The following is a 19,347-nucleotide window of genomic DNA, read 5'->3' on the forward strand; positions in this document are numbered from 1 at the left end:
TAAATGGGGAAATTATTGTTAGCTAATACTACACACTACCGCAAGGCCGAGAGATAAATACGTAAACTTGACTCACCAGTGGAGGGATGTGGACGAATAGAGTGGGAATAGCGGTTGAGAGCAATTTTCGCCTCGCTCGCGGTGTGTTCTTCTTTATTAGCAATGATGTGGAGTACATGTCTGAGCTAAAGTGCCTGCTGCAGATGCGGTATCGATCACCCCTCTTGTCCGCAAAGACTTCTAGGACTCTACTTTCAAGCTCAGACGGTGGATATCCGCAATATCGGACCCATTCTCTTATCTGATCTATTGTCTTAGGGAAAACATGCATTATAGTACCTTCAGATTTATTATGGGTCTTCGAAGGGCAACCGCCAATGGAACAGGCAGGCATTGTGGAAAGTTCTGAAAAGTAAAGATCAACAATTCTCTATGAATACCAATGTAAACTCAGAACATGTGACTAGTTCCTTGCATGTACTGTCTTGAACGAAAAGAAATTGGACGCAAAATGATTATGGTACATGGCCTTACCTTGACGAACAAACAGTTAGATGCAGGGATCAGAGTACTTTCTTGTCGTACAACAGGGAGCAGTTCACAGGTTGCAAACTGAGGAGTTTCCTCGGAGTGGTCACGGAAGTTCACAGAGACGAAGAGCAGATAACCAGCACCTTCACGGGTTCACTAGCAAAGCGCAAAGAAGTGCTCATTAGAAATATGAAGTGGGTTATAAAGAATTCGAAACAGGGGTGTGTTTGTGAATGAATGACGTCTATATGTCGTGGCATTATGCGGTTTGCAGGGGGCCATCCAGCGTGAGGGGGGATGCTTGGCAGGAGACACGGGGTCTGGAGGTAGACATGGGAACAACAACCCATGCTCTATAGACCACTTTGAAGTGTACATGGTCTTTGGCACCTCTTGGCCTTTATCGCTCCCCGACAGCTCCACTTGCCAGCACAAGTACCCCGGTGCGAACTGCCTTTGATAGGGCGGGGTGTGGATTAGGGCGCTGGTCGTGCAGACAAGACTCGTTTGCTGCAGGTCCTCACCAAGGAGAGGCCATCTAACTGCATGTAAGAGGCAGGCTGAAGGATCTAGTACATGGAAGGCAGGGGGGTGAGTTTATAAATACCTCAGCCTCCCAGGAGAATATATGGGTGCAGTTCACCCTGGAGACCCAGGATGCCTAGGCAGTTAGTCAGCAGCAGGCTGGCCTGTGGTGGCAAGGCGGCACGGGCCAGAGGGGGTCATCTCTGTACCCAGTGCCCAAAAGGATGATTTATTATGATCAACCATGTTGATTATTTACCTATAACCATGTTTTGTATCAATGAAATCCAATGTCCTTTTATTGCCAACGCTTGAACAAAGTGGTGTGGTAAGTATTTTTGGGGGAGGAGGCAAGGCCGGGAGGCTTGATGCCAACCCGCAAAATAACATATGTATGTCTGCTGCATATGGGTTCAAAGGTTATGTGGATTGAAGGTGGGCGGCCAGCGTGAGGGAGGATGCTGGCCGGAGACATGTGGTGTGACAAGACAAGGCACAGGAAGACTATTCAATGGAGACACACTAGATTCATTTAAAAAATGAAAACAACCATTGTTAAAATATATGTTGGGTTTTATTTTAGATCTTAATTTCAATTGAACATAAATAATAAACATTACACATTGTAAAGTTCCGGTTGCAGCACATCCAGGGAAAATCCGCGGTATTGTCCACTGTCGCTTGGGAAATGTTGTCTAATGGCAAGTACCGCAAAGGCAGGTATTATTCTCCGAACGCGGTGTCCGAGCCTCCCGTGAAGCCACCAAGTGAAGCAACGATAGGCCACCAGCCTGTACCACCTGTGAAAATGAAAGATGCAAACTGTATTAAAATGACAAAACTTTCTTATCATTCTGCTTTGAAAAAAATTCTATCTAGAAAATGCACAATATGGACCCAATTTACATGCATTCGAATGATATGTAGATGTAATTTTATATGTGGGAGACGACCATGACATAGTAGTGGCATCACTGACATCAAAACCAGAGTATACTTACTCGTTACTCGGATTACGCGGACGAACAGTGCCGCGAAGTTCGTGCATAAGCACCATCATCATCCTCAACACGGTCCGTGAGAGGCAGGCTTCCCTGAACTCTGGCAGCTCGGTGATGCATTGCGGACTTGGCTCGCCTTCCGAAATGTAGGCCAAGCACCCGGAATTTTCACGGCAGCAGCAGTTCTCCTCCTCAGTTGGCATTAGCTCGCACCGATTGCACGTGCACCAGGTGGAGACGCCGTCCATGCGACATGGTCCAGGCTCTTCATCCGTTGACTGGTCCTCCCAACTGCCGTCCGAATCCCCATCGTTTTCGCGTGCTTGCCTTTCCAGTAGTTCCTCCTCGGTGTACTCGGGCTCGTACATATACGGCATTATTGTAGCCATTGTGTGGTAAAGAAAGTAAAATAATTTACAGAGATGGTACAGGTGTTCACAAGGCCTAGAAGCGGCGAAGGTAGCTGACCAGAGCACAGAAACGAGTCACAGAATACTCAAAGTAACACAGAGAGAGGAATGGAATCGAAAATCGGCTGCTGTGTGTTGTGAAACGGTGTGTTTATACTTATTGAGGAAAGATGCGTCCTGCCATTTCCATGGCGACACGTCATTAGCTGAGGCGCAGCGATTGTTGACACGAAACGTGCTTTGGCGTTGGGAAATGGGCGGTACGCGTCTGCTGATGTCAGGCTCAGGGGCGGGGGATTTCATTTAGTGCCGCAAAAGCAGGTGAGCCAGGGCGATGCGGCAAGTGATAGGATTATAAGAAAATGGCGGCTGATTTCGAGTGCGTTAATGGACGAAAAGTCGGGTATGGTCCATAGGAAAGTTTTCTACGATCTACCGATTTATGCTTAAAAACACATGGCCGAACCGTAGGGACAATAAAAAAAAAGTCCCGGAACTATCCTTTAAGTATGTCCATGCATCTTTGAGGTAATTGGAGATACTCAAACTCATCACTTCAGGAGCCAAATTGCCAAGTTGAGCGTTTGGGGGCACGGATTCAGTGTTTTCCCTAGGTTGTGTGAAAACATGTTGTACGAGGAGGGCAGTGTCCTGGGAGGGGAGACCGACATTCTCATTCTCATTATTTGGGAGACCCATGGCTGTGAAGCCCACATTACTAGCACCAGGATTAGCGTGACTTGTTCCTGGTGCATCTTATGCAATTTTCTTGAGAAGGAGAATTGGGGGGTAAAAGCAAATCTTCCGGACCATGTTATCCAGACACCGTTCCCTTGTTTCTGAGGGTACCTGGAGGCGTAATCTGGGCATTCGACGTCCTCCAGAGTTGCGAACAAAGCGATGTCTGGATGACCATATTCTGCAACGACGTTAAGTAGACTATGTTCTTGCAAGTGCCACTCGTGTTCTACAGGTGCAAGTCTCTGCTGAGCACAACTGCCCGACGATTGTGTTCCCCTAGAACATGTGCTAGTAGGAACATGTGTTTGAGTGCCCATTTCCAAATGTTCAGTGACTGTTTGGATAGCCTTGGAGAACGAGTGTCCCCTGTTTGTTCAGATAGTACATGGCAGTGGTGCGGTCTGTGGGGACAAGAACTGTCTTCCCTTGTAAATGGGTTTGGAATGCTTTCAGTGCTTTGAACACCGCCATTAGTTCCAACAGACTGATCTGTTTGGAAGCTACTGATGGAGACCACATGCTATGCGCTGTGTGCTCCCCAGCCCGACAGGGATGCGTCCATGGTGAGAGTGGCTTCTGCTGCAGGGGTGTTAAAGGATTTCCCCTTCAGAAGGTTTTTCTTGGACAACTACTGCAGAGACTGAACAAGGGCTGTCGAGACAATCACTAGATCATCCCACTGACTGCTTGCCCGATACCATAGGCTCGAGAGCCACTCCTGCATGGGATGCATGGCTAGACGCGTGTGCGGAACCAGGAAGATGCAGGATGCCATCATCCCCACAAGCCACTTGGCTTTGGGTACGGTTATCCGGCGACTGGCTATATACTGAGGGATCTTGAACAATATGTTTTGAACCCCCTCGTTGGAGGGGAAGACAAGGCCATCTTCTCCGAATGAGTGCCCCTAGAAACTGTTCGACTTGACTGGGGACCAAACTTGACTTGTTCTCATTGATTGAGAATCCCAGATTGAAAAGGAGCTCTACTGGCTTTTGGGTGTTCTCCAGACATGTTCTGTTTGAGCATCCGGTTTTGAGCCAGTTGTCGAGATAAGGATACACTGGGATGGACTGCCTGTGCAGGTGAGCAGCCGCTACCGTTAGTACCTTTCTAAACAACCTTCGGGCTGAGGCAATGTCGAAGGGGAGCACCTTGAACTGATAGGGAGTGTTCTCTATCTTGAACCTGAGGTACGTCCTGTGCGCTGGCAACATTGAAATATGAAAGTATGCATCTTTCATATCCAATGAGGCCATGTAATCACCCAGTTGCAACAGTGGGATTACTTACTCAAGAGTTATCATCCTGAACTTTTGATACTTGACATATTTGTTTGCAGGACGCAGATCTAAAACAGGGCGCATGGTTAGATCCTTTTGGGTACAAGGAAGTACACTGAAAAAAAACCCTTGTTTACCTGAAGATGAGGGAGGACCTCGGTCGCTCCCTTTTCTAGAAGGACCTGGGCCTCCTCCAGCAGGATCTGGAGATGCTCTGCCGACAGACATATGCTCTTGGGTGGATGGTAGTGGGTGGATGCAAGTAATTCAGCAGCGGTCTCGAGTGCCCACTGATCTGAGGTGAGCCCCTCCAATGCATGGGGAAAAGATGTTAGATATCCCCCCCAACTGCAGAGACATGGAAGGGGACCCATACTGCAGAGTCATTTGCTGGTAAGGGTTGGGGAGCATCTGACTGCAGAGTCTCCCTCTACCCTTCCTGCGTCGAAATCCCTGCTGTTGTGGGGATTGGAAGCCACTGTAGGTACCTTGACCGGAAAACTAAGGGGCTCCTCCTGACCCGTAATGCCCCTGCGAGGAACAGGAGAAAGGCTGCCTGCGAAAAGACTGGCGGGCATTAAATGTCCCTCGTTCGACAAAGGGTTTGGCCGAGATCGGGGAGTCTTGTGCTCTTTTTTTTTTTTTGCAGTTTCCAGGGCCTCATCGACAGCCTTACCGAATAGAGCCGAATCTTCCACCGGTTTATTGATAAGGGAATACTGAGTCTCTGGCTTAAATCCTGAATTGTTTAGCCAGCCATGACGTTTCAGTAGAGTCCCTTGTGCAAGGACGCGTCACGCTGTCTCAGCTGATTCCAAAGTGTTTTTCAGGATGTTTTGAGTTACCTCGCATCCTTCAGCAACCACAGTTAATAGTTGGGTGCAAGCAGGTTCTAGGACGTTCTGAAGGCCCTCCTGTACGAGGCCCCATTGTGCATCCCTATAGCTCGCAATAAGCATGGTGTTATTAGCGATTTGAGTACAGAAAGCAGCAGAGGTGGTGACACATTTCTATACATGTTCTTACAATGCTTGTCTGGAGGAGACTCCGACGAGGATAGCGGCACCCCTGCTTGTTTCCTGGTAGTTGTAACAACCAGGTAGTCTGGGCAGCGTGGCCTCCGATATACAGAGGGTCTGAGGGTGCTGGGCGTAAGATCTTCTCCACTCGAGGGTTGACTGCCCGAGTAAGTGAGGGAGTAAGCAGGGAGGGAGCGTTTCTGCACAGAGTTCAGGGCAGGAATAGCCCAGGTGACTGGGCCCTTCTCCTTAAGGATATCCTCCACAAAGTCTGAATCCGGTATGGCTTCTTAGGTGACTATTTTAAAATGGTCAGCCGCCTTCTTGAGAAGGCTGTTAAAAAGCATTTGGTCGTCAATGGCTGACAAATCTCTCAGTTGAACAACAGGAGGAGCGTGCAAGAATAGGTCTGGGTCAAGGTCATGGGTAGGGGAAGTATGACAAGTGACCTGATCATCAGCGGGCACCTAGTCGGGGCCCGAGATACCTGACCTGGGTAAATGTCCTGGTCAGGGTCATCTAGGTCGTCAAGTAACACATCCACAGGAGGTACCTCTGGACATGATTAATCCGGGAGGCAAATTGTGCACCTGGGGAAAAGGGACTTCAGAGGAATAGGACAAGTATCTACAGGCCTATGTCCCTTGAGAATATCATCAAACTGGTCTGAAAAGTTGATAAACTGGGACATTTTCTCCATACATCCCTCATATTTCCCTCTAGTACACCCAGAGGAGTTGGACTCATCAGTAGGTGGGAAGGGCTGGGCAGCTGGAACTGCACAGCCTTAGATAGAGGGGGAGAGGATGGAGGATCCCCTCAGGCAAAGTGGAGGCCTTTTCAAGGTCAGAACTTACCAGGTTACTCACCGTAGTGACCACCTTACTCCTAGTCCATAGTCCCCTTTCCTCCATAGTTATGGGACATCTCTCCGTCCTGTGGAAAGGGACCGGAGCACTTTGTAAAAAGCATCCAAATTTCTCCCAAAATGTGTCCTTCCTCTCTTTCTTGCGTGGGGCCCGGCACGCGGGCGTTACCCCGCCCACCTTGGCTCCGCCCCACACATCGCCCATCAGTCCTTTTCTATCGCCGGGTCAAAGACCCATTAGCAATAACAGAGGAACCTTATTAGAGGGGACGGCGGGTGGGCGTATGGAGGAAAGGGGACTATGGACTAGGAGTAAGGTGGTCACTACGGTGAGTAACCTGGTAATACTCCTACGTCCCGTCTCCTTTTCTCCATACTTATGGGAGAATCCCAAGCACTCCTTACAGGAACTATAGGTGGATGGAAATACCCCTTACTGAAAAAGGTTCTTCAGTACAGCCTGACCAAAGTGAGCGTCAGCTCTTGAGCTCATGTCGAGACAATAATGCTTACAGAAAGCAGATGGGGAGGCCCAAGTAGCTGCCCTAGCAATGGACTCCCAGGGGACATATTTCTGAAAAGCAACCGCGGCTGCCTTACCCCGCAGCAGGTGTGCATGAATACCCTTAGGTGGTTTCAGCCCTTGGACGGTGAAAGACTCTGTGATGCAGGCGGCGATCCACCTAGAAATAGTTGCCTTAGACGCCTGCCTGCCCTGAGGGTTACCGAAGGTCACAAAAAGTTGAGAAGAACTCCTAAACTCGGAAGTCCTGTCCAGGTGGAACTTAAGAGCTCTTCGGACATCAAGACAGTGTAGAACCCTCTCAGCCTAAGAGGCAGGGTTCGGAAAAAAGACCGGTAGGGAGATCGACTGATTCAGATGGAATTCGGTCACCACCTTCGGTAGAAAGGCCGGGTTTGTCCTTGTGAAAGACCAAGAAAGGATGCTCCACCGACAATGCCTGGAGCTCTTTCACTCTCCTTGCTGACGTAACTGCGACCAAAAAGGACACTTTCCAAGACAAGTACTTGAGGTCGACCGTAGCCATTGGTTCAAAGGGTTTATGGCACAGCGCCGTCAGGACTACATTTAGGTCCCACGGCGGGTGCGGACTACGAACCGGAGGGTAGAGGCGTGTCAACCCTGCAAAATGCCTCTTAACCACTGGGTTACTCAGAGAATAGGAGCACTGGTCTGTAGAAAGATAAGCGGAAACCGCTGAAAGGTAAGTCCTGCATGACAGAACATGAACCCCTGACTCTGCCAGGGAGGACACGAAGGACAGCACCGTGTCAATGGTGGCCAACCTTGGATCCAATTTCTTCTCCAAACACCAATGACAGAACCTGAGCCATTTACTCTTGTACTGAGATCTGGTCGAGGGTTTCCTGGCTGCCTGGATAATCCGCATGTTATCCGTAGACAAATTCAGATGCTCTAAAGACTTGAACTCAGGCACCATGCCGCCAAGTTGAGCGATTGTGGGGAGGGGTGCCACATCTGCTGTTCCCCCTTGGTGAAGAAGATCGGGAGTTACTGGTAACCTGATCGGCGGATACACCAACAGGTGTTGAAGTTCTGAGAACCAAAACCTTGCCGGCCACCACGGAGCTTTGAGTAGAAGGGAACAGTTCACTGAGTTCTTCAACTTCCAAATTGCACAGTGAACTAGAGACAGAGGCGGGAAGGCATAACCTCTCATGTTGTGCCATGGAATCTCGAGAGCATCCCCCAGCGAGGAGGCTCCCAGCCCCCCTCTGGAGGCATACTGAGGAAGCTTCTTGTTCACCGCCGTAGCGAAGAGGTCCACCTTCGGTGTGCCCCAACGTAAGAAAATCCATGAGGACCTCCACCTTCAATTCCCACTCGTAGCTGACCACTGTCCACCGGCTGAGGGCATCCGCTGTGACAACCAGTTGCCCGGGATGTGCACTGCAAGCAGCCAGACACCATGAAGCACGGCCCACTCCCATATCTGGATAGACAGGTCCACGAGGAGGGGAGGGGGGGAGACTTTGTTCCGCCTTGCTTGTTGATGTAATACATTGACACCACATTGTCCGTTCTTATGCGGACCCCCTTGTTGACAATGAGCGGTCTGAAAGCCCTGAGCGCTAGGAAGATCGCCAGAAGCTCCAGATGATTTATGTGGAGGAGCCTGTCCTGGGGCGACCAAAGGTCCGAGACCTGAAGAAGATCTAACGTCGCACCCCACCCCAGAAGGGAGGAGTCCGGCGTGATCGTCACCGTGGGGACCGGGTCCTGAAACCCCACGCCCCCAGACAGGTTGCTGACAGATGACCACCACTCCAGGTCCACTCTCATGGAATCCGGCATCATTATCCGCTTGGAATCCGGATCCACTGCCTGACGCCATGAACTCCGAAGAGCCATCTGGGTCTGTCTCATTTTGAGACGAGCAAGAGGAAGAGCCAGTACACACAAGGCCATGAGGCCCAGAAGCCTCTGGAACCACCAGGCCGACATGCTTTCCGACTGTGCAAACATCTGACACGTGGCTAACAGATCCACCATTCTGTCCGCGGTCAGATACACTCTGCAGTCGATCGTGTTCCAACGAAAACCCAGGAAAATCAGGTCCTGTGAGACCGTCATGGAGGATTTCCACCAGTTCACCGACAGCCCAAGATGGAACAGGAGCTGAAGGAGAGACTGGAGATTGCCCACTGCCGCCAGCGGACAAGGGCTGCGTAAGAGCCAGTCGTCCAAATATGGATACACATGGATACCCTGGAGACGAAGATAGGCCGCAATCACCAACATCATCTTTGTGAAGACACGCAGCGCCGAGCTGAGGCCAAAAGGAAGCACCCGAAACTGGAAGTGCTCCTCTCCCAAAGAGAAGCGGAGGTACCTCCTGTGTGGATTCCAAATCAGGATATGCATGTACGCGTCCTGAAGATCCACAACGCTGAGCCAATCGCCCATCTGTAAGGAGGAGCGTATCTGGCTGGGCGTGATCATCTTGAATTTCTCTTAGGGTAGGAAAAGATTGAACTGGGAAAGGTCTAGGATGGTGCGCAGGCCAGCCTGGTTGGGTTTGGGCACCGTAAACAGTCGGGAGTAGAAGCCCTCCCCTTGCTCCCCAAGGGGAACGGGTTCCACAGCTCTGAGGTCCAGAAGTTTCTGAACTTCGGCCTTGAGGGAGGGTGAGCCCGACAGCTGAAAAGGAGGGTTGAGGAGGGAGGTAAAGGTAAGCGGAAGCCCGCTCGAGCGACTGACAAGACCCATCTGTCTTGTGTGATGGTCTGCCACGCCTTCCAATGAGACGCAATGCGTCCTCCCACTGGGGTCTCATGCGAGCGCGGAAAACCCTCATTTGGCAGGCTTATCGGTGGAGGTGCCACCTGAACCTGATGGGGAGGCTGAGGAGCGGGAGAAAAACCACGTGCGCTGTCGTCTACAGCGGTTATTCCCCGCAGGAGTATCCACTCTGTGAGATTTGCGGTCGAGGAAAGCCCTAAAACTAGAGGAGGGTCGACTTTGAGACAACGGTCTCTGGGATTTGAAAGGAGCTTTGACCAGAACAGACAATGATTTAGCCATCTGAGTGCTATCCTTGGTCCTGGTGAGCTCTACATCAGTAGTAGAATGAAAAAGCTCCTTACCATCGAATGGAAGGCCAACACCTTGTCTTGCACTTCCTTAGAAAATTTAGTGGCATGCAGCCACGCCTGCCGTGAGGTATCAACCCCCAGCATCAGGCCCCCGAGCCGAGGTGTCTATGTGATGAGCGGAGCCTCCAGGAGATCCTGGGCCAAGACCCTGGCGTCGGAAAGGCCTCCTTTAAAGTCTTCCAACTTCTCGACCGGGATGTGCTCCTCAAACTCCGACAGACCTTTCCACATCCGCATGTTAGCTCCCGCCAATATCAACTCAGCATTGGCCTGCCTGAGCTGCAAGGCTGAGTTGGCAAAGATTTTCCTCCCGAGGGAGTCAAGGAGCTTGTCCTTTCCCAAGACCTGAGTAGCCGTCGTGGAAGAGGATGCTGCAGGTCTGGATTGCAACATAGCCGCAGCCACCACTATAGAGGAGGGAGGCGGACAAGACAACAGGGCCACCTCTTCCGAAGAATGTAGCCTGTACCTCGCGTCAATCATCTTATTGACAAAAAGTCCAGAGTGTGGCTTTTCCCAGACTTGGACCTCGGCCAGAACGTCCTTCTGCAGGAACAGGCCAGTACGCTCCAAGGGAGACAGGGTGAACGCCCCAGAAAGCACACCCTCCTGCGGAGCGGGTGCCTCGGGCACCGGAACATCTAAGAAACTCATCATGTCCAGTACCCGGTCATGAAAGGCTCTGATAGAGCGGGGAAGTTCCTTGTTGTCCTGTTCGCCTCAAGGATCATCTGACAGGTCAGGATCCTGCTGAGCCGTGTCAGGCACTGCCTTGTCCACTGGGGACAATGAAGGCAAAGGCGGAAGAGCCGGGGGAGGCACCACGGGAGGAACGGGTGGAGCCGGAGGCGTAGGTGGACATATCTCCTTGAAAAGCCCTTTAAAATATTCCCTCATGGGTCGGGGCGCATAAGCGCTTGAAATTTACCGAAAAAGGCATCCTCCAGAGACTGTTTCGGAACCTGAGGAGGCCTCTCATGAGGTGGACAAATCCAGGGACGTAACGGGGAAGGGTGCCACACCGGCCCCTCCACCGACGTATCCACATAAATCAAAGGTGCCACCCCCGCGGGCAACGACACATTGTGCGGAAGAGGCATCCGGGTGTTCCAATCATAAACCGGCTGGTAAGGATGCGCACAAGGGACTTTAGGTTCACCCAAGGGACCAAGCCCTACACCAGAGGCCGATGGCGTAGTTGTAGGGCTAGCACCTAAAATGGCCACCGTGGTCGTGGCGGGAACGGGTGCCATTTTGTCCTCATCTGAGGGGAACTGCGGCACGTGAGGAAGTGAGGCAGGGGTCCCCGTTGATGGATCAGGGGTCTTAATCTTAGCCTTAACATAAGGAACCTCGGCAGAGCTGGTACTATGAGGCCTGGAATGTTTTTGAGACATACCAACCGCCAACTGAGCCTTTGAAGGAAGGACCTCGGCACTGCCGGTAAAAGAAGAACTTTGCTTCTTTGCCCCCTCAACAGGTCTGGTGTCACCACAAGAGCGGGAACGGTGAGCAACCGCTTTCACCGACAAAGCCTTGACCGGCCTCTCAGAACTGTTGGTAGCTTTAGCCTCTGAACGAGGGACCTCGGACCCAGGCCCGGTAACAGCCTCATGTGCGCGGGCCTCGAACATCAGTTCGGTAACAACAAGCCTAGCCAAGGCCTCGGGGCGCACCCCGGTCTTGTTTTTGAGGGAAGCCGACAAAGGCCTCAGAGCGAACTCTGGTACCTCACGATTCAGTAGAACTGGGTCTACAAACAGCCCCCACAGGAGGGGCCTCGGAGCGTACTCCGGAATTCACAGGCCCCTTACGGAGACCATCAGCGAAAAATCCGGTAGAATTATTAGGCCCAATGGCGAGCCCCGGTGACAGAGCGATCAACGCCCCTCCCGGACCGAGAGGAACCCGGGAAGGTATCCCCTGGACGGGGTGCTCTGAAAAGTAAAGAACTTACCGGGCATTTCTTCTTCTCGTCGATGAACGCCTGAAAATGCAAAGGAGAAGTTCGTCGGGACACCTCCTCCCACCGATCCAACCGACGTTGAAGTGCCCGGACCGAAAGGGAGTCACAGTAAAAACAGGAGTCCCAACGGTGTTCCGGACCCAAACACTCTAAACAAAGAGGATGGGGATCCGCCCTCGCGAAGCGACGGTGACCCGATGAACAATCTGGAAAGTCTAACTTGAAAGACATAGACAGACTAGTAAACGAACGCTAGCGAGAGCCAGAGAGGAAAAAAGGGAAGAAAATCTTCAGAGGATGCAAGTGCGTCCGGCCCCGATCGAGCGGAGAAAAGGACCGATGGGCGATGCGCAGGGCAGAGCCAAGGTGGGCGAGGTTACGGTCGCGTGCCGGGCCCCGCGCAAGAAAGAGAGGAAGGACACATTTTTGGAAAAATGTGGATGCTTTTTACAAAGTGCTCCGGTCCCGTCCCACAGGACGGAGATGTCACATAAGTATGGCGGAAAGGGGACGGGACGTAGGAGTACATGTAAACAAGCTTTTAAAAGCTTCTCCTGAAGCTTTGGGAGCTTTTTGGATGGATGGGCCCGTTTTGCCACGTGTTTCGACCCAACCGCATCGAGGGCCGAAGATTTAATGGAAGCGCCTGCCAAAAATGAGGTCTTAACTCTGTGTGCAGGCTACGATGGCGGTTGCGCAGAGGGTGCTGAACCACGAGGTTCACTAGGCCCTGTCAGACTTTGAATGGCCGAGAGTATTGATGGCTTTCTCGGCATATCCGTCAAGGAAAGAGTAGGGGTTGTGTGTTTATGTGCAGGTGTATGGTGGGTGTCATTGTCACCATGGTGTGATTTCCCTATCGCACTGCCGGTGGATTGCTTGTTGGGGCTGGGGACAGACATGCAGGAAATCGTAGGTTCCACCCTTGAGTCTTCAACTTCCGAATCGGAGCTATGGCTGCCAGCAGACTCCTCAGTCAAGGCAACGGCGCCAGTGGGGGAGTGACTCGGCCTACATAGCATAGGCCGCCCACCGCTTGGTGCGTCTGTTTTTTAAGGTTATGGCCTGAAAAAGTTTATAGGTTTTGCAACACTGCTCGTCGTGGTCACGAGTGAGGCACCAATTGCATTCTCGATGAGTATCTTTCCAGGGAAATTTGCAGTTGCAAGACGGGCAGAATTTAAAGGGTTTTCACTTCATAACAGAGAAAAACAGCAGCCAAATTGAAGGTAAAAGAAGAGGCATTCTCAAGTGAAAGTCAGTAATAAACAGGGTACCAGTGTCCCTACTGTGAGGCCGGGCCTGAGGGCTAAGGCTGCGAGGAAATCAGTCACTGAGTCATTGGTAGGACGGCCGGTGAGGCATGATCAGACGTTGAGTATCAGTCGCGGCAGCCATTGAGGGAACCAAACGAGAACCGCTTCAAGTAAGACAAAGCTAAATTAACTCTATACAAGATCCACATGTGTGAAAAAAAACAATTGGGTGGGAACTCGACATGTGAACGATTTTGGGTACACTACACGTCACATTTGGGATAGTGTTACAGTCTCACACATGTCGACGTCCCTTTTCGATCTTCAAAAGAAAGATGCAATACTTCACGATTACCACTAGATGTCGGACTATATGCACAGTATGTGATTCCAAGCAGATTCACAAGCATCAGAAATCACGTTCACGCGGGATAGAAGTCATACAAAAATCAGTCCAAGTCTTTTACAGGAATAAAACATATTGATAAAAGATGTAACTCCTTCTCACCCCATTTTGCAGAATATATCGAAAGTAACTGGAGGAAATTGAAAGATCGGCCATTAGCACCCAGTGTAAAATGTTAGATTCCTCTGGGCCAATGAGAATCGGTCACCTCTGGGTAATAATCACCAGGAATCCATTTTCTGCTATGGGGCCAGTCCCCGCACCCGGACTAGTTCCCACACCCAGGCCACCCGTTGCCTACCTCTGTCGTATTGGTCCTTCTTTCCACTGCTGGCCGTTCCTCAGTGGGCATTTCCAAATGGCTTATTTTCCTTTTCTTACCCCCCACAAATACACCCAGATTACCACCCAGCACTACCGGGTGTTAGTTAAATTGTCTGCAGCTGCTTTGTAATACAAATTCTTATGAGCCCATAGAATTGAGGTGGCAGTGATTTTTTTATGACTGGCTAATAAGTTTGCAACTTGAATTTTTGCACCCTGTATGTATAATCAAAAGGTTATAGGCTATAAACTTACATAAAAGCAACATTAAAGTTTAACCTATTATTAAACACTGAACACAAAGTAAAAGCAACATTAACTTTACAAAATCTTTTTTTTATTTTTTTTTATTGAGCTTTACTCAGTTAAAACTAAGTTTTGTCAAAAATAGTAATCGCAGACCTTAGATGAGTCTCAAAAACCGGAGCAAAGTGTCCACGGAAAACCTCCCCCACCGCCTGGAACGTGCCGTTTGTGTACTCTTCATAGGTCCCAGACCTCGGACCTGTTTCCTACCGCTGTGGCCAAATCCTATGGCGAACCGCCTTCGGGATCGAGCTGCCCGATTTTGTCGAACACCAATTCGATGAGTTTCGCCAAAGCTTGGGACCATTTCGTGTTCTCACCGGAGATAAGTCTATTCCACAGCTCGTCCATTTGGAAAATCCATAGATTGTCGTCCAGCGGGGGGAGGTAAAGATTCCTACTTTCTTTCGTGCTAGTACATTCTATCACCAAGTGCTTTAGGGTTTCGATGGATTGGTCCTTTTTGCACAGTCTACATCGTTTCTCTGTTCCAGTTCCTCTGATGGATATGATCTCTCTAGTGGGTAATAGATGGAGTCTTGCTCTCATGATCACATTTCTGAGTCCCTTTTCAGGGAACTTGGCGCAGTACTTTAATGTTTATTTTGCCTTATTGAAAGTGGGGGGCAGATGGTTTAGTAATTTGTTCCTCACCGCTTGTTCAGTAGTGATAATCCAGTCCAGGTCTTCTGATTTTCTTTTGATTCGGTCAGGGTTTTCTTTTAGGTCTTTCTCAGAACATTCGATCTTTGCCAGGTCTTCCCTTCTCGTTGTTACCCAGTTTTTCAACGTGACACACTTGCCGCTTTCTATTTCATCACGAAAGGTGTTGAGGATGGGCAGCGTGTCGGCCATGATGACTCTTCTATAAAGGCGCATAGCGCTTTGGTCTACCATTGACGCCAAGGACACCAGGCCCAGCTCTCTCCTGATTGATGGCATGGCGGTAGATTTGGGTAGACCTAGCACCGATTTCCACACATGCCCTTCCAGCTTACTCCAGATATTGCGAGGTAAGTATAGCGATGCCTCCATGCCATAGATTAAGGCCGGCACCACCTTAGCTTTGTAGAATGTGATCGCCGGTATCAGGGAAAATTTGCCGAACTTTCGATCCATCGCTCTTGTTTGCGCGGTGAGTCGTTTTACTTTTTCCCATAGTTGAGTTTGGAGGCTCTTTTCAGTTTTGGAGCTGTCCAATTCAATCCCCAGATATTTGAAGGAGTTGACAATTTCAATTTTGGTGTTGTCAAGGAACAGATTGGATTTTCATTTTGAAGGCTATTTTTTCATTTAGCCTTGTTGTTCTGACGGTGGTACGAAGGTGCAGCAGCCATCCTGCACGTCGGGTGCGGTGAATCCTCTTGTGGCTCGTAGAATATTTAGTATTTTGCAGTATATTTTCTGTTCGATTTTGTCCATCTGTGTCTACTGCACATGTACGGCAGCCCTACTGCATATTTGCTATGACATATCATCTTGTTGAATATTTGTCATTCTGTGTTTTTCCTGTGACCCTACTGTGCATGACTGAATGCGTGTGTGTATGTGTGCTGGGGGCTGCATATACTTTGTATGTGTTGCAATATAGTTTTAACTCCACTTTGACCTCTGGACCTACAATGCAGGTACCGAAATATCTATATTATCTACAAGACCCACTTGAGCACATCTCAAGTCCATCACAAATCATACTTCAACCATATTTTGTCTAGTCTAGATACTGCAGTCAAAGTAGTTCTTGTTTTTAAAACGGGTCGCACATCCCTGAAACCTTCTTTCACGCTTACAATAACTAATTACAGTTAAGAGACACACATACCTGCTAACATAATCCTGATCCCCACAAGAGCTTGTACATCACCAAACTATTTTGCTTACTGGCTAATTTCCCTTTCCTATCACCTCCCCTTCCCAACCATTCTTTTATATTCACTGACCAAGGTGTGCTGACACCCTTGAAAAAATATGCCACTAGTCGGACAAAAGCGGACACTGTTATAAAATATTATGGTGGTGATGGGCTCCTTGTAAATGCTTAATAACATAACATATATATATATATATATTTTTCCTAACATGCACAACTTCAAGATAGAGGTTATGCGTGTGTCAAAGATCTTGAGAATGAAGCCAACAATTTTGAGATACTGGGGTTGGATATGCAAGTGTTCAGGCTGTACTGAAATTTAAATACAAAACCAGGTTTTGTTTTCAGCACTAATTTTAACTGATAAAAATACACAAATGTTAGAGAGGAAAACATTGTTGCATTTACCCATTTAAAATTCTCTACACACGCAGCAGTGTAATGAAGCATTAGAGTCCCTCCCAGAGCACTCTACTTTGTAATAGGTAACCACTGTCCAAATTAGTGGTCCGAGCCAAAGGTGAGGGACGCTTGCGGGTGAAGTTCACCTGGCACATAATAGAGCCAAATTGTAAGGGCGTTAACATTGTTCCTCAACAATCCTCACACTGGGCTTGCTGTAACACAGATTGTCCATGCCTCCTTACCCATTAGCACCCTGGGGGGGGAAGCCAGCCAATCAGGTGACTAGGAACGTAGGCTTGAACCGCCGGTGTAAGCCCACGTTCCAAGCCGACTAACAGCCAGCTTCCCCCCGCCGCCATATTCCTCCCACCCTCCATCCCAGATTTCTTTTTTCCTTTTCTTTATTTACCCTTCTTCCCCCACTTACCTTATTTTGGCTTCGGGATGCGCACTGCGTCGCGCTGTAGGAAGGAAAATTATTTTTTTTTAGCACCACAGGTTGTCAACTTTTCAGATCTCTGAGCAGGTTATCTGATCCACAATAGCTAATGGTGACACTGCCTGGACCTTGCAATTTGCCTCCCAACTATCATACCTAAGGCAGCTTATTAGGACCATCTGCACTTTAATCAGATAACATTTAAGCATCTCCAGATATAACATTATATTGTAAATCAAGCTTTTCAATACTTCAAAAGAGCAGCGGCATCTAGTGCCATCATACATGTGACCATTTGCTGTACATGCCCAGACCACAGCTACACCATTAGAAAAATTCATGGCAAGTTTTCATAATACCGCAGGTGGGTATACGAGACCTGCCGACACTTCCACCAAACCTATGTAAAGACGAGCAGATCAACAAAAGTAGGTGTCCCCAAGTAAGGTGCCCAATACAGTGCACTGAAAACTCATTATGTGGGGGGAAAAAAATCTCAGTTTGTTACAGCTTTAAAGTCCCCTTTATCTTCCCAGCAATACAATGATTCCCAGTGAAAATCATACATACTGGAACATTGTTTTGCAGACATGTAAAAAGGGTTAATCTGTGACGCCCAGTTATAAAACCGAAAATTAGGTAAAGAAAAATCCACCATAGTTCCATGCCCTCTGCAACTTTAAACCCAGTCTTCAAACTTTTTTGTTTCAATGATGCAACTTTGGTCACTGTGTTAAAAAAAGGAAACACCTGGAACAAGTTTAAGAACTTGACAGAACATTTTAAGTAAACAGACTCTTCCGTACATTGCGAGAGAGAGTGAACGCCACTGCTTACACAACCAAGAGAACTCCATCATAATCTGGACAAAAGTATGCACTCCATCTCTGTCAATTTTGGTACCAAATGATATACCCAAGTACATCCCTTGGGAAGCGGTCCGTTCCACTATGCCAGTATACGTCGATGACCAAGCACTGAGTTTTCACATCACTGAGTTTATATCCCAAAACCAACCCAAATTAAAATTGAACATTGATACAGCCTAGGGATTGAATTTACTGCAATATGCTGTTATATGTGCTCTCATAACTCACAGACTCTACACCAGAGGTCTAATAGCAGCTGTCCTTATCCATAAATGTGATATAGCGTCCCCGTCTGAGGAAAACCAGGCCTCAAGATTCTGGATAGCTACTACAACCTCAAGCCCTCTGGGGGCTCTTAAGAAAGAAATACAAACATCCTGTCTGATAGACTAAGCCCCATTCTCCACATAAAATGAAAACAGGTGGGCCGACTAAGGGCAAGCAGGGTTTGTAACATCAGCCACTCCAAAGAATGACTAGTGTGCTTTCAGCACTACAGTTGCCTACAATTCCCTGTAGGATTTCCATCCGAGCGGTGCAGGTGATTGTGCGAGCCCCCTGACCCTTTTTGGGCCTTGATTGACCAATTTGCGTAATGTCTGAGGGCCCCCAGCCCAGTTTCCTTCCCCTCCCCAAGCCGCGTCCAGTGCCCGCTTCACCCAGTTCCCGCCTCCCCTCCTGCCCCCCGGCCCCGATTGGTTCCCTGCTTCCGTATGTTATTAAGCACCTCGACCTGCACAGCACTTCCATCCGAGCGGTGAAGGTGAGTGTGCAAGCCCCCAGACCCTTTTTGGGCCTTGATTGACCAATTTGCGTAACATCTGAGTCACCCAGCCCAGTTTCCTTCCCCTCTCCAAGCCGCGTCCAGTGCCCACTTCTCCCAGTTCCCGCCTCCCCTCTTGCCCTTATTGGCACCACCTCGTCTCTTAATCCACCTTCCCATTGCAGCTCTCTGCCTGGCAGCCCCTGTGGCGAAGAGCCCCAAGGCAAAGGGCGGCTCCTAAATTGGTGGCTGCAAGGTGTGTCAGCAGACGTCCGCATGGGAAGCCAATGGCCAGCCGTCAACCAGCAACAACCAGGACCAGTAAGGTAGGAGTAGTCTAGGTGGGGAGTAGAGCAATTACTCTATCCTGGAAGCCTAACCACTTATCATATCTAGCTAAAACACCTTAATAATAATTAACACCTCTGCTGACTTCCTCAACATTACAATATTAAACCTAACTGGGTTTAGTACAACACCCATTTGAACCGTTAGGCGTAGGCCTCTCTCCCACTATACAGGACTCTCAAATCTTGCTGTGTTTTATATTGTAATATCTTGGTAACCTGTGACTCAAACCTAACTATGTTTAGTACAACACACATTTGAATTGTTGGCCGTGGGCCTCTCTCCCACTGTGCAGGACTCTCAAATCTAGCTGTGTTTAATATTGTATTATTTTGGTCACCTGGTCTCAGACCCAACTGTGTTTAGCATTGCACCCAT

At 49.1% G+C, this 19,347-nt stretch overlaps 1 protein-coding gene across 8 annotated transcripts in view; it reads right to left on the reverse strand.

Annotated features, from left to right (window-relative positions):
* The window catches only part of SEC22A (SEC22 homolog A, vesicle trafficking protein), a 635,166-nt gene that overhangs the window by 510,316 nt on the left and 105,503 nt on the right, over positions 1-19,347 (reverse strand). For 2 of the 8 annotated variants that reach the window (XM_069616677.1, XM_069616683.1), the window contains one exon: positions 16,978-17,011. The exons of the other annotated variants lie outside the window; for them this stretch is intronic. The gene's annotated coding sequence lies outside the window, so the exon portion shown is untranslated. The remainder of the gene's footprint in view (positions 1-16,977; positions 17,012-19,347) is intronic. 8 annotated transcript variants of the gene reach the window in all.

This window comes from Ambystoma mexicanum, chromosome 9 (genome assembly GCF_040938575.1).
Source record: "Ambystoma mexicanum isolate Mex_15411 chromosome 9, UKY_AmexF1_1, whole genome shotgun sequence".
In the NCBI taxonomy this organism is placed as follows: domain Eukaryota; kingdom Metazoa; phylum Chordata; class Amphibia; order Caudata; family Ambystomatidae; genus Ambystoma; species Ambystoma mexicanum.